At 41.5% G+C, this 12,170-nt stretch overlaps 1 protein-coding gene across 1 annotated transcript in view; it reads right to left on the bottom strand.

The window, feature by feature from the left end:
• Nucleotides 1-12,170, bottom strand: part of LOC311116690 (uncharacterized protein) — a gene marked incomplete at its 5' end in the record, with an annotated part of 85,372 nt that overhangs the window by 49,736 nt on the left and 23,466 nt on the right. The gene's annotated exons all lie outside the window — the stretch shown is intronic.

Here is a 12,170-nt window from a genome sequence, read left to right as displayed (position 1 = left end):
TATATCTGGCTATATCTGGCTATATCTGGCTATATCTGGCTATATCTGGCTATATCTGGCTATATCTGGCTATATCTGGCTATATCTGACTATATCTGGCTATATCTGGCTATATCTGGCTATATCTGGCTATATCTGTCTATATCTGTCTATATCTGGCTATATCTGGCTATATCTGGCTATATCTGGCTATATCTGGCTATATCTGGCTATATCTGGCTATATCTGCATGGCTATATCTGGCTATATCTGGCTATATCTGGCTATATCTGGCTATATCTGGCTATATCTGCATGGCTATATCTGACTATATCTGGCTATATCTGGCTATATCTGGCTATATCTGGCTATATCTGGCTATATCTGGCTATATCTGGCTATATCTGGCTATATCTGACTATATCTGCATGGCTATATCTGGCTATATCTGGCTATATCTGGCTATATCTGGCTATATCTGGCTATATCTGACTATATCTGGCTATATCTGGCTATATCTGGCTATATCTGGCTATATCTGGCTATATCTGGCTATATCTGCATGGCTATATCTGGCTATATCTGGCTATATCTGGCTATATCTGGCAATATCTGGCTATATCTGGCAATATCTGACTATATCTGGCAATATCTGGCTATATCTGGCTATATCTGGCTATATCTGGCTATATCTGGCTATATCTGACTATATCTGGCTATATCTGGCTATATCTGACTATATCTGGCTATATCTGGCTATATCTGGCTATATCTGGCTATATCTGGCTATATCTGCATGACTATATCTGGCTATATCTGGCTATATCTGGCTATATCTGGCTATATCTGGCTATATCTGGCTATATCTGACTATATCTGACTATATCTGGCTATATCTGGCTATATCTGGCTATATCTGGCTATATCTGGCTATATCTGGCTATATCTGCATGGCTATATCTGGCTATATCTGGCTATATCTGGCTATATCTGGCTATATCTGCATGGCTATATCTGGCTATATCTGGCTATATCTGGCTATATCTGGCTATATCTGGCTATATCTGGCTATATCTGACTATATCTGGCTATATCTGGCTATATCTGGCTATATCTGGCTATATCTGGCTATATCTGACTATATCTGGCTATATCTGGCTATATCTGGCTATATCTGGCTATATCTGGCTATATCTGCATGGCTATATCTGGCTATATCTGGCTATATCTGGCTATATCTGGCTATATCTGGCTATATCTGGCTATATCTGGCTATATCTGCATGGCTATATCTGGCTATATCTGGCTATATCTGGCTATATCTGGCTATATCTGGCTATATCTGCATGGCTATATCTGGCTATATCTGGCTATATCTGGCTATATCTGGCTATATCTGACTATATCTGACTATATCTGGCTATATCTGGCTATATCTGGCTATATCTGGCTATATCTGGCTATATCTGGCTATATCTGGCTATATCTGCATGGCTATATCTGGCTATATCTGGCTATATCTGGCTATATCTGACTATATCTGACTATATCTGGCTATATCTGGCTATATCTGGCTATATCTGGCTATATCTGGCTATATCTGGCTATATCTGCATGGCTATATCTGGCTATATCTGGCTATATCTGGCTATATCTGGCTATATCTGGCTATATCTGACTATATCTGACTATATCTGGCTATATCTGGCTATATCTGGCTATATCTGGCTATATCTGGCTATATCTGGCTATATCTGCATGGCTATATCTGGCTATATCTGGCTATATCTGGCTATATCTGGCTATATCTGGCTATATCTGCATGGCTATATCTGACTATATCTGGCTATATCTGGCTATATCTGGCTATATCTGGCTATATCTGGCTATATCTGGCTATATCTGGCTATATCTGGCTATATCTGACTATATCTGCATGGCTATATCTGGCTATATCTGGCTATATCTGGCTATATCTGGCTATATCTGGCTATATCTGACTATATCTGGCTATATCTGGCTATATCTGGCTATATCTGGCTATATCTGGCTATATCTGGCTATATCTGCATGGCTATATCTGGCTATATCTGGCTATATCTGGCTATATCTGGCAATATCTGGCTATATCTGGCAATATCTGACTATATCTGGCAATATCTGGCTATATCTGGCTATATCTGGCTATATCTGGCTATATCTGGCTATATCTGACTATATCTGGCTATATCTGGCTATATCTGACTATATCTGGCTATATCTGGCTATATCTGGCTATATCTGGCTATATCTGGCTATATCTGCATGACTATATCTGGCTATATCTGGCTATATCTGGCTATATCTGGCTATATCTGGCTATATCTGGCTATATCTGACTATATCTGACTATATCTGGCTATATCTGGCTATATCTGGCTATATCTGGCTATATCTGGCTATATCTGGCTATATCTGCATGGCTATATCTGGCTATATCTGGCTATATCTGGCTATATCTGGCTATATCTGGCTATATCTGCATGGCTATATCTGGCTATATCTGGCTATATCTGGCTATATCTGGCTATATCTGGCTATATCTGGCTATATCTGGCTATATCTGGCTATATCTGCATGGCTATATCTGGCTATATCTGGCTATATCTGGCTATATCTGGCTATATCTGACTATATCTGGCTATATCTGGCTATATCTGGCTATATCTGGCTATATCTGTCTATATCTGTCTATATCTGGCTATATCTGGCTATATCTGGCTATATCTGGCTATATCTGGCTATATCTGGCTATATCTGGCTATATCTGCATGGCTATATCTGGCTATATCTGGCTATATCTGGCTATATCTGGCTATATCTGGCTATATCTGCATGGCTATATCTGACTATATCTGGCTATATCTGGCTATATCTGGCTATATCTGGCTATATCTGGCTATATCTGGCTATATCTGACTATATCTGCATGGCTATATCTGGCTATATCTGGCTATATCTGGCTATATCTGGCTATATCTGGCTATATCTGACTATATCTGGCTATATCTGGCTATATCTGGCTATATCTGGCTATATCTGGCTATATCTGGCTATATCTGCATGGCTATATCTGGCTATATCTGGCTATATCTGGCTATATCTGGCAATATCTGGCTATATCTGGCAATATCTGACTATATCTGGCAATATCTGGCTATATCTGGCTATATCTGGCTATATCTGGCTATATCTGGCTATATCTGACTATATCTGGCTATATCTGGCTATATCTGACTATATCTGGCTATATCTGGCTATATCTGGCTATATCTGGCTATATCTGGCTATATCTGCATGACTATATCTGGCTATATCTGGCTATATCTGGCTATATCTGGCTATATCTGGCTATATCTGGCTATATCTGACTATATCTGACTATATCTGGCTATATCTGGCTATATCTGGCTATATCTGGCTATATCTGGCTATATCTGGCTATATCTGCATGGCTATATCTGGCTATATCTGGCTATATCTGGCTATATCTGGCTATATCTGGCTATATCTGCATGGCTATATCTGGCTATATCTGGCTATATCTGGCTATATCTGGCTATATCTGGCTATATCTGGCTATATCTGGCTATATCTGACTATATCTGGCTATATCTGGCTATATCTGGCTATATCTGGCTATATCTGGCTATATCTGGCTATATCTGACTATATCTGGCTATATCTGGCTATATCTGGCTATATCTGGCTATATCTGGCTATATCTGCATGGCTATATCTGGCTATATCTGGCTATATCTGGCTATATCTGGCTATATCTGGCTATATCTGGCTATATCTGGCTATATCTGCATGGCTATATCTGGCTATATCTGGCTATATCTGGCTATATCTGGCTATATCTGGCTATATCTGGCTATATCTGGCTATATCTGGCTATATCTGCATGGCTATATCTGGCTATATCTGGCTATATCTGGCTATATCTGGCTATATCTGACTATATCTGACTATATCTGGCTATATCTGGCTATATCTGGCTATATCTGGCTATATCTGGCTATATCTGGCTATATCTGGCTATATCTGCATGGCTATATCTGGCTATATCTGGCTATATCTGGCTATATCTGACTATATCTGACTATATCTGGCTATATCTGGCTATATCTGGCTATATCTGGCTATATCTGGCTATATCTGGCTATATCTGCATGGCTATATCTGGCTATATCTGGCTATATCTGGCTATATCTGGCTATATCTGGCTATATCTGACTATATCTGACTATATCTGGCTATATCTGGCTATATCTGACTATATCTGGCTATATCTGGCTATATCTGGCTATATCTGGCTATATCTGGCTATATCTGGCTATATCTGCATGGCTATATCTGGCTATATCTGGCTATATCTGGCTATATCTGGCTATATCTGACTATATCTGACTATATCTGGCTATATCTGGCTATATCTGGCTATATCTGGCTATATCTGGCTATATCTGGCTATATCTGACTATATCTGGCTATATCTGGCTATATCTGACTATATCTGGCTATATCTGGCTATATCTGACTATATCTGGCTATATCTGGCTATATCTGGCTATATCTGGCTATATCTGGCTATATCTGGCTATATCTGCATGGCTATATCTGGCTATATCTGGCTATATCTGGCTATATCTGGCTATATCTGGCTATATCTGACTATATCTGGCTATATCTGGCTATATCTGGCTATATCTGACTATATCTGGCTATATCTGGCTATATCTGGCTATATCTGGCTATATCTGGCTATATCTGGCTATATCTGACTATATCTGGCTATATCTGGCTATATCTGGCTATATCTGCATGGCTATATCTGGCTATATCTGGCTATATCTGGCTATATCTGGCTATATCTGACTATATCTGGCTATATCTGGCTATATCTGGCTATATCTGGCTATATCTGGCTATATCTGCATGGCTATATCTGGCTATATCTGACTATATCTGGCTATATCTGGCTATATCTGGCTATATCTGGCTATATCTGGCTATATCTGGCTATATCTGCATGGCTATATCTGGCTATATCTGCATGGCTATATCTGGCTATATCTGGCTATATCTGGCTATATCTGGCTATATCTGGCTATACCTGGCTATATCTGGCTATATCTGGCTATATCTGGCTATATCTGGCTATATCTGGCTATATCTGGCTATATCTGACTATATCTGGCTATATCTGGCTATATCTGGCTATATCTGGCTATATCTGACTATATCTGGCTATATCTGGCTATATCTGGCTATATCTGGCTATATCTGGCTATATCTGGCTATATCTGGCTATATCTGGCTATATCTGCATGACTATATCTGGCTATATCTGGCTATATCTGGCTATATCTGCATGGCTATATCTGGCTATATCTGGCTATATCTGGCTATATCTGACTATATCTGGCTATATCTGGCTATATCTGGCTATATCTGGCTATATCTGGCTATATCTGGCTATATCTGGCTATATCTGGCTATATCTGCATGACTATATCTGGCTATATCTGGCTATATCTGGCTATATCTGCATGGCTATATCTGGCTATATCTGGCTATATCTGGCTATATCTGTCTATATCTGGCTATATCTGTCTATATCTGTCTATATCTGGCTATATCTGGCTATATCTGGCTATATCTGGCTATATCTGGCTATATCTGGCTATATCTGACTATATCTGCATGGCTATATCTGGCTATATCTGGCTATATCTGGCTATATCTGGCTATATCTGGCTATATCTGGCTATATCTGCATGGCTATATCTGACTATATCTGGCTATATCTGGCTATATCTGGCTATATCTGGCTATATCTGGCTATATCTGGCTATATCTGGCTATATCTGGCTATATCTGACTATATCTGCATGGCTATATCTGGCTATATCTGGCTATATCTGGCTATATTTGGCTATATCTGACTATATCTGGCTATATCTGGCTATATCTGGCTATATCTGGCTATATCTGACTATATCTGGCTATATCTGGCTATATCTGGCTATATCTGGCTATATCTGACTATATCTGGCTATATCTGGCTATATCTGGCTATATCTGACTATATCTGGCTATATCTGGCTATATCTGGCTATATCTGGCTATATCTGGCTATATCTGGCTATATCTGGCTATATCTGGCTATATCTGCATGGCTATATCTGGCTATATCTGACTATATCTGGCTATATCTGGCTATATCTGGCTATATCTGGCTATATCTGGCTATAACTGGCTATATCTGGCTATATCTGGCTATATCTGGCTATATCTGGCTATATCTGGCTATATCTGGCTATATCTGGCTATATCTGACTATATCTGCATGGCTATATCTGGCTATATCTGGCTATATCTGGCTATATCTGGCTATATCTGGCTATATCTGACTATATCTGGCTATATCTGGCTATATCTGGCTATATCTGGCTATATCTGACTATATCTGGCTATATCTGGCTATATCTGGCTATATCTGGCTATATCTGGCTATATCTGGCTATATCTGGCTATATCTGGCTATATCTGGCTATATCTGCATGGCTATATCTGGCTATATCTGGCTATATCTGGCTATATCTGGCTATATCTGGCTATATCTGGCTATATCTGACTATATCTGGCTATATCTGGCTATATCTGCATGGCTATATCTGGCTATATCTGGCTATATCTGGCTATATCTGGCTATATCTGGCTATATCTGCATGGCTATATCTGGCTATATCTGGCTATATCTGGCTATATCTGGCTATATCTGGCTATATCTGGCTATATCTGACTATATCTGGCTATATCTGGCTATATCTGGCTATATCTGGCTATATCTGGCTATATCTGGCTATATCTGGCTATATCTAACTATATATGGCTATATCTGGCTATATCTGGCTATATCTGACTATATCTGGCTATATCTGACTATATCTGGCTATATCTGTCTATATCTGGCTATATCTGGCTATATCTGGCTATATCTGGCTATATCTGGCTATATCTGACTATATATGGCTATATCTGGCTATATCTGGCTATATCTGGCTATATCTGGCTATATCTGGCTATATCTGGCTATATCTGACTATATATGGCTATATCTGGCTATATCTGGCTATATCTGCATGGCTATATCTGGCTATATCTGGCTATATCTGGCTATATCTGGCTATATCTGTCTATATCTGGCTATATCTGGCTATATCTGGCTATATCTGGCTATATCTGGCTATATCTGGCTATATCTGGCTATATCTGCATGACTATATCTGGCTATATCTGGCTATATCTGGCTATATCTGGCTATATCTGGCTATATCTGGCTATATCTGCATGGCTATATCTGGCTATATCTGGCTATATCTGGCTATATCTGGCTATATCTGACTATATCTGGCTATATCTGGCTATATCTGGCTATATCTGGCTATATCTGGCTATATCTGGCTATATCTGGCTATATCTGGCTATATCTGCATGACTATATCTGGCTATATCTGGCTATATCTGGCTATATCTGGCTATATCTGGCTATATCTGCATGGCTATATCTGCATGGCTATATCTGGCTATATCTGGCTATATCTGGCTATATCTGGCTATATCTGGCTATATCTGGCTATATCTGGCTATATCTGGCTATATCTGGCTATATCTGCATGGCTATATCTGCATGTATACAGGTCTGGAAGTGTTTGAACACAGCTATTAGGATACTGCTGAGTAGGACTAACAGTACAGCTATTAGGATACTGCTGAGTAGGACTAACAGTACAGCTATTAGGATACTGCTGAGTAGGACTAACAGTACAGCTATTAGGATACTGCTGAGTAGGACTAACAGTACAGCTATTAGGATACTGCTGAGTAGGACTAACAGTACAGCTATTAGGATACTGCTGAGTAGGACTAACAGTACAGCTATTAGGATACTGCTGAGTAGGACTAACAGTACAGCTATTAGGATACTGCTGAGTAGGACTAACAGTACAAATGGCCATAATAAAACGTAGGACTTTTTACTTTATTTGTATAACTTTTACGGAGCCATTGGGACCTCCCCCGGATGAACCCAACCCCTCTCTGGATAAAGTCCGGATTCAGGATGGGCCAGAGAATCAGAGGGAATGTAAGTGTGTAAATGTGTGTCTGTGTGTGTGTGAGTGTGTGTGTGTGTGTGTGTGTGTGTGTGTGTGTGTATACAGTACCAGTCAAAAGTTTTATAACACCTACTCATTTAAACATTTTTCTTTATTTTTACTATTTTCTACATTGTAGAATAATAGTGAAGACATCAAAACTATGAAATAACACATATGGAATCATGTAGTAATCAAAATATGTTTTATATTTGAAATTCTTCAAAGTAGCCACCCTTTGTCTTGATGACAGCTTTGCACACTCTTGGCATTCTCTCAATCAGCTTCATGAGATAGTCACCTGGAATGAATTTCAATTAACAGGTGTTCCATCATAAAAGTTAATTTGTGGAATTTGTTTCCTTCTTAATGCGTTTGAGTCAATCAGTTGTGCTGTGACAAGGTAGGGGGGGTATATAAAAGATAGCCCTATTTGGTAAAAGACCAAGTCCATATTATGGAAAGAACAGCTCAAATAAGCAAAGAGAAACAACAGTCCATCATTACTTTAAGACGTGAAGGTCAGTCAATACGGAACATTTCAAGAACTTTGAAAGTTTCTTCAAGTGCAGTCGCAAAAACCAGCAAGCGCTATGATGAAACTGGCTCTCATGAGGACCGCCACAGGAAAGGAAGACCCAGAGTTACCTCTGCTGCAGAGGATAAGTTCATTAGAGTTACCAGCCTCAGATTACAGCCTAAATAAATGTAACAGAAACATCTCAACATCAACTGCTCAGAGGGGACTGTGTGAATCAGACCTTCATGGTAGAATTGCTGCATATAAACCACTACTAAAGGACACCAATAAGAAGAAGAGACCTGCTTGGGCCAAGAAACACGAGCAATGGACATTAGACTGGTGAAAATCTGTCCTTTGGTCTGAATGGCGCCGGAGAAGATGGCTGTCGTTTTACAGCCCTCTAACCAATTGTACTATTATGTGTGTTTTTTGGCGTTATTTGTAATTTATTCTGTACATAATCTTTCTGCCATCGTCTCTTATGACCAAAAAGAGCTTCTGAATATCAGGACAGCGATTACTCACCTCGTATTGGACGAAGATTTGATCTTCAACGAGTCGGACGCGAAGGATATCCTACAGACACCCGACAAGGCCCAAATCCCCGTCATTCGCATGAGGAAGAGACGGAGATATCGTGGACGTAGGTCGGGGTGCCTTGTAAGGATCCGACGGCGAGCGAGTAAACTGCCGCTCCCATCAATCCTATTAGCCAATCTTCAATCATTGGAAAATAAATTGATGACCTAAGATTATGGTTATCCTACCAACGGGACATTAAAAACTGTAATATCTTATGTTTCACCGAGTCGTGGCTGAACGACGACATGGACAACATACAGCTGGCGGGATATACGCCACATCGGCAGGATAGAACGGCTGACTCCGGTAAGACAAGGGGTGGCGGTCTGTGTATATTTGTAAACAACAGCTGGTGCAAAAAAATCGAATACTAAGGAAGTCTCAAGGTTTTGCTCACCTGAGGTAGAGTATCTCATGATAAGCTGTAGACCACAATATCTACCAAGAGAGTTTTCATCTATATTTTTCATAGCTGTCTATATACCACCACAAACCAATTCTGGCACTAAGACTGCACTCAATGAGCTGTATAAGGCCATAAGTAAACAGGAAAACAATCATCCAGAGGCAGCGCTCCTAGTGGCCGGGGACTTTAATGCAGGGAAACTTAAATCCGTTCTACCTCATTTCTACCAGCATGTTAAATGTGCAACCAGAGGGAAAAAAACCTCTAGACCACCTTTACTCCACACACAGAGATGCATACAAAGCTCTCCATCGCCCTCCATTTGGCAAATCTGACCATAACTCTATCCTCCTGATTCCTGCTTATAAGCAAAAACTAAAGTAGGAAGCACCAGTGACTCGGTTAATAAAAAAGTGGTCAGATGACGCAGATGCTAAGCTACAGGACTGTTTTGCTAGCACAGACTGGAATATGTTCCGGGATTCTTCCGATGGCATTGAGGAATACACCACATCAGTCACTGGCTTCATCAATAAGTGCATCGATGATGTCGTCCCCACAGTGACCGTACGTACATACCCCAACCAGAAGCCATGTATTACAGGCAACATCCGCAATGAGCTAAAGGCTAGAGCTGCCACTTTCAAGGAGCGGGACTCTAACCCGGACGCTTATAAGAAATTCCGCTATGCCCTCCGATGAACCATCAAACAGGCAAAGAGTCAATACAGGACTAAGATTGAATCGTTCTACACTGGCTCTGACACAAGCCTACCAGACGAGCTAAATCACTTCTATGCTCGCTTCAAGGCAAGCAACACTGAAGCATGCATGAGAGCACCAGCAGTTCCGGATGACTATGTGATCACACTCTCCGTAGCCGATGTGAGTAAGACTATTAAGCAGGTCAACATTCACAAGGCCGCAGGGCCAGACGGATTACCAGGACGTGTACTCCAAGCATGTGCTGACAAACTGCCAAGTGTCTTCACTGACATTTTCAACATTCAACCTCTCCCTGACTGAGTCTGTAATACCAACATGTTTCAAGCAGACCACCATAGTCCCTGTGCCCAAGGACACTAAGATAACCTGCCTAAATGACTACCGACCCATAGCACTCACGTCTGTAGCCATGAAGTGCTTTGAAAAGCTGGTCATGGCTCACATCAACACCATTATCCCAGAAACCCTAGACCCACTCCAATTTGCATACCGCCCCAACAGATCCACAGATGATGCAATCTCTATTGCACTCCACACTGCCCTTTCCCACCTGGACAAGAGGAACACCTACGTGAGAATGCTATTCATTGACTACAGCTCAGCGTTCAACACCATAGTGCCCTCAAAGTTCATCACTAAGCTAAGGATCCTGGGACTAAACACCTCCCTTTGCAACTGGATCCTGGATTTCCTGACGGGCCGCCCCCAGGTGGTAAGGGTAGGTAACAACACATCTGCCACGCTGATCCTCAACACGGGGGCCCCTCAGGGGTGCGTGCTCAGTCCCCTCCTGTACTCCCTGTTCACCCATGACTGCATGGCCAAGCACGACTCCAACACCATCATTAAGTTTGCCGACAACACAACAGTGGTAGGCCTGATCACCGACAACGATGAGACAGCCTATAGGGAGGAGGTCAGAGACCTGGCCGTGTGGTGCCAGGATAGCAACCTCTCCCTCAACGTGACCAAGACAAAGGAGATGATTGTGGACTACAGGAAAAAAAAGAGGACTGAGCACGCCCCCATTCTCATCGACGGGCTGTAATGGAACAGGTTGAGAGCTTCAAGTTCCTTGGTGTCCACATCACCAACGATCTATCATGGTCCAAACACACCAAGACAGTCGTGAAGAGGGCACAACAAAGCCTAGTCCCCCTCAGGAGACTGAAAAGATTTGGCATGGGTCCTCAAATCCTCAAAAAGTTATACAGCTGCACCATTGAGAGCATCCTGACTGGTTGCATCACTGCCTGGTATGGCAATTGCTCGGCCTCCGACCGCAAGGCACTACAGAGGGTAGTGCGTACAGCCCAGTACATCACTGGGGCCAAGCTTCCTGCCATCCAGGACCTCTATACCAGGCGGTGTCAGAGGAAGGCCCTCAAAATTGTCAAAGACTCCAGCTACCCTAGTCATAAACTGTTCTCTCTGCTACCGCACGGCAAGAGGTACCGGAGCGCCAAGTCTAGGTCCGAAAGGCTTCTCAACAGCTTCTACCCCCAAGCCATAAGACTCCTGAACAACTAATCATGGCTACCCGGACAATTTGCACTGCCCCCCCCCACCCCATCCCCCTTTTTTACTCTGCTGCTACTTTGTTTATTATTTATGCACAGTCACTTTAACTCTACCCATATGTACATATGACCTCAATTACCTCGACTAGCCGGTGCCCCCGCACATTGACTCTGCACCGGTACCCCCTGTATATAGCCTCCCTACTGTTATTTTATTTTACTGCTGCTCT

Source organism: Coregonus lavaretus, assembly GCF_964263955.1.
Source record: "Coregonus lavaretus genome assembly, contig: HAP1_SCAFFOLD_706, whole genome shotgun sequence".
Classification (NCBI taxonomy): Eukaryota; Metazoa; Chordata; class Actinopteri; order Salmoniformes; family Salmonidae; genus Coregonus; species Coregonus lavaretus.
This window is presented reverse-complemented; position numbering and strand designations above follow the sequence as displayed.